Source organism: Polistes fuscatus, unplaced genomic scaffold (genome assembly GCF_010416935.1).
Source record: "Polistes fuscatus isolate 324 unplaced genomic scaffold, CU_Pfus_HIC Scaffold22, whole genome shotgun sequence".
NCBI classification, from domain to species: domain Eukaryota; kingdom Metazoa; phylum Arthropoda; class Insecta; order Hymenoptera; family Vespidae; genus Polistes; species Polistes fuscatus.
Genome location: NW_025113099.1, coordinates 3,161,776 through 3,166,669, shown reverse-complemented (window position 1 = coordinate 3,166,669; position 4,894 = coordinate 3,161,776).

The window sequence follows — 4,894 nt, the reverse complement described above, 5'->3', positions numbered from 1 at the left end:
CGATTTACGTATATACATAAATACATACATAGATACATACTTACATACATCATACAAACATACATATATGTAAACATATGTATATATCTATGTATAATTATAGTAAAACGGTCTGGTAATAATACAGTCGGATTTCGTTAGAAAAATTATTAAAAATAGTTGTTAAAAATAATTTCAACACTTTATTTAATTATTTGTAATTAGTGTGTTTGGTTGCACGTTGCAAGACTACCACCCCTCTACAATACTTTTGGTTTCCCCCTTATTGGTAGTATTTTATTTTTTATTTTTTTTTTTAATTAATGATTATTGCCAGTCTTATAAAGAAACTCAATCATAGAATTCCAAAGGAATTTCATTGCGGGGTCAAGGGGGAGAGGAAACGCTGATAAGTTTATTACTTTGTTTTTTTTAATAAAATTACGACGAGTAGAGTCTCTTCTTGCAACGTGTATAATTTTGCTAACAAGATTCGACTGTTGTACGAAGAAAACAAAATAATTAGTAAAATAAGATAAAATAAAGTACAATAAAGTCGTGTGTGTACATTATGCCTTCTAATATTATTATTATTAATAAAAAAAAAAAAAATTAATCATCGTCATGCTTGGCGAGCAGGCGGTAAGACGCACTTTATTATAGTTTTTGTTTTGTTTTTTTTTCTTTTTCTTATCGGAAGCAATGCATATTCGCGGGGTAAAAGAAAATAAGAAAAGAAAATGAAAATAAGAAGAAGTATAATAAGAAGAAAAGTAATAATAGTTAAATTTCTAAGTTCGTCCGGAAGATTTCGTACCGATTTTAAAGAAAAAATTCCAAGGCATCGATTTTCTATATATTTTTTGTTTTTTTGTTTTTTTTTTAAATATATATACCTATATACACATATACATATATATTTGTTTCTTTTTTTTTTTTTTTTTATATAAATCGACATGAACTTTTCGGACAAACTTTTTCGGCGCAGAAAATACATTTGAGAATTATTCAAAGTTAAATTAAAAATATGTATAACTTAAAAATTATATCGCACGCAAAGAATCAAAAAAAACAATAGTGTTCAAAAACATGTCGCATCCGATGATACAATTTAATAAAATCGATCTTCGCCTTTTTTCATAACAATTTTCTTTTTCTTTCTTACTCGTTTTGTCGACGTAGTCGTACGAGTTGGCAGGTAAACGCGCCTGATATACGTACCCGCTAAAAAATATGTGTCTCTCGAAAATATTCACAACGTTCTCATCCTTTTTATTAATATTATTTTTTTTTTTTTCAATTTTAATAAATTTTTAATCAACACCCATCTCGCGCGCTCAATTTAATCAATCGCTACTTCTTTATGGGGGTTTTTCATTCCTTTTCTTCGTTCCTTTATTTCTTATTAACAAAGTTTCTTTTCATCGTCGTTTTGTTGATTCACGCGTTTATTTTCTCTCTTTTCGTTATTTTATTTTTATTTATTTATTTATTTATTTATTTACTTTTATTTAATATAATTTTATTTGTATTTGTATTTATCTTTTTTTTTTATTTTTACTTCTCTTTTTTAACTTGTATTACTGCTCGCCGTTGGCATTCATTAAAATTGCAACGAACGTGCGTTGAACCACACACAGAAAATATAAAAATTGTATCCCCTGAACCATTGGACCACGCGCTTAGTAACTATAGGGACATTCGTTGACCAGCCAACTCGACGATTTTTAATTTGTCCTAGTCTGTTTTACATTCGTTCATTATTTTGTTTTTTTTTATTAATTTTATTATTGTTTCTTTTTTGTTGTTGCAAAGAACGCATCCTTCGTATTATTAAAAAAAAAGAATTATAGAGAGAGAATAAGAGAGAGAGAGAGAGAGAGAGAAGGGGAAAAATAGGAGAGAAAAAGAAAGGAAGAGAGAAAGATATCGAAAAACCGCGCGGGTGACACTTTTGTATCGAATGATTAAAAATTCGTAATTAAATGATTTTGGTCCGATTTATTTTAGACACAAAAGTGAAATAGTATCGCTACCGATTCATATTCGAATATACAAATATATTATTGTTCGTTTTAAACGTCAAAGAAAAAAATTAACTTCTTCTTCTTCTTTTTTTCTTTTTAATACTAATTGTTTTTTTCTTTTTTTTGTTTTTTTTTCTTTCAATTTGATCGATCTAATTCAACGAATCAAACAAACAAAATATAAACCCGAGAGTTTAATTTGAATTCGCGAATACATTCATTGCTTCGATACGCACTAAATATTATTGTTCGATCACTTCGTAAAAAATGATGGAACTTATAGACGCACACGAGTAATAGAGTGTAAAATATAAAAAAAAAAAAGAAAATAGAATTAAAATAAAGTTAAAAAAAAGAAATAAAAAGAATGAAAAATAAACCCGTTGAACGAAGACGGAATCGATGAGTGTGATGGGATGAGACGAAAAAGAATATTTTCAAAAGGGGAGGAATAGAAGGGGAAAAAAGAAGAAAAAAAATAGGAAAAGAAAAGTTAAAAGAAAAAAAAAAAAAGAAATTAGACGACAGGGTTGTATCCTAACGAGGATCTCTGTATCATAAATAATCCAAGATATATAAATTGATTCAAACGGTATTATTTGTTTGTTTGTTTGTTTGTTAGTTAGGTTTTTTTTCTTTTTTTTTTTTCATGTGTATGCGCGCGCACTTTTATGTGTTACGTGTAAATGTCGTGTGTATGCGAGACGCTTGTGTATACATGCGTTATTGTTAACCAGAAGGGACCCGATTCTCGATAAGATCTGTGGTAGCAAAAATTAGGGTTTATTGATCCGTCGTTAGTCTAAACTACGACATGGATCACCCTCAAGGCGGCGGCATTTACATATATCTATTTACAAAAATATACACATGAACAACTTACTTATCGGATACGCCTTTTCTTTCTTTCTTTCTTTTTTCATTTCATTTCATTTCATTTCATATCATTTCGCTTCGCTTAGTTTCATTTCATTTCATTTCATCCTATTTCATTTCAGTTTAGATATCGCTAAATAAAGATTTTTTTTTTCCCCATTCCTTTACATGACTCTTTGACCGGCGTTTTATTTTTTACATACGCCTCCTGTACATCCCTCCCCCTTAACCCCCCTGTCGCATCAGCATACACTCATCATATCAGTACTATGTATACACGTATGCACTACACTCCTCTCTTTTCATTATTATTCTATTTAACCCCTACTTATTTTCCCCAGTAATAATTCTAGATAATGTAAACAATATGTATTGTTTGCGTTTTCGCATTATTATTTTAATTTTAATTGTAATTTTAATTTTAATTTTAATTTTAATTTTAATTTTAATTTTAATTTTAATTTTAATATTAATTTTAAATGTTAATTTTTAATATTAATTTTAATTGTTTTTTTTTTCTTTTCATTTTATAATCCATAACTATTTGTTGCGTATTAAATTACCCCAACGTCGTCATCTATCTACAAAGTGTCCATTTTATTTAGTTTTTCCATTTTTTTATTTTGTTGCTTTTGTTGTTGTTCATCTTCTTGTCTCTCTTTACACGCATTCAAGTGTGTATATATATATATATATATATATTATATATATATATGGTAGGACTGCAGCCTTTGATCATATTATATCGATACTTTTGTTTGCCATTTTTCTTCCCTCATTCGTCTAATAATAAACTCACATATTCTCCCGCTCAAGGAATATGCGACGTATCATTATTCATAATCTTTTTTTTTTTTATATATATACATATACACACACAAATATAATAATCCGCCACACGGATAAATCAGATGTGCCTCTCGACGTAATCTTTTTGCTCGTCTCTCTCAATTAAATATATTTATATATTTATATATATACATATCTATATATATGTATTTACGCTTATATACATATACATAAATGTATATATATATATAGATGTATATATTTTTTATTTATAATTATTCATTTATTTACTTTTTATAATGCGTAATAAACTATATGTAAATATGTATATAATTGTGTATTTTGTTTTTTTTTTTTATTTATTTACTTCTTTTTCCTTCATTTATTTATAATTATTTATTTATTTAATTATTTATAATTATTTATTTATTTATTTATTTATTTATTTATTTAATTAATTATTTATTTAATTATTTATTTATTTATTTATTTCGTCGCATGCGAATCGTCGATAATAAGACGAGACTCATGCTTCAGGTAACGTCGGATGTTGCGCACCGTGAAGCAAGAAAACACGGGCGCTCCTGTGGCACTTCTATTCATCTATTTAACTTCTTCATCTTCAACCCCTTTACATTCTCTATTATCGAAACTTCCTCGATCACTGATCTTACGTTAACCTTTACGCTTATTACCCTCGATTAATGAATTAATTAATCACTCAATTAATCATCCTCTCCATACATCTCATATCATTTTCCTCATCATTTCTATTATGCGATGATAACTTACAAAAGCGGACACTTCGAAAAAATAGATATAAGTTATTGTTAACCGTTTTCCTAGAGAGAGTTTTTGTTGGGCTAAAGCACCCCTTTCATGATTCTTTCTTTTTTTTTCTTTTTGTTATGTTTAAGAATAATCGACATACCTTTTAATATATATATATATATTTATATTATATTATATATATATTATAAATATTGTATGTATGTATATAGCGCGATCCGCAATAAATTGACTACTAAAATCGTGCTAAATTCATTTGTTTTTTTTTTTTTTTTTATCAAACTCGCGCATTGTCTTTAGAAGAGTAATTTTTGTCAGTGTTCCTTGAACGCCATATTTCTTGCAATGTTAATAAATCATCAAAATCACCGCACGCACCATTTTCTTCTATCGTCAATCACGGGCCGAGGATTTATCATTTCGTTTTTTATAGC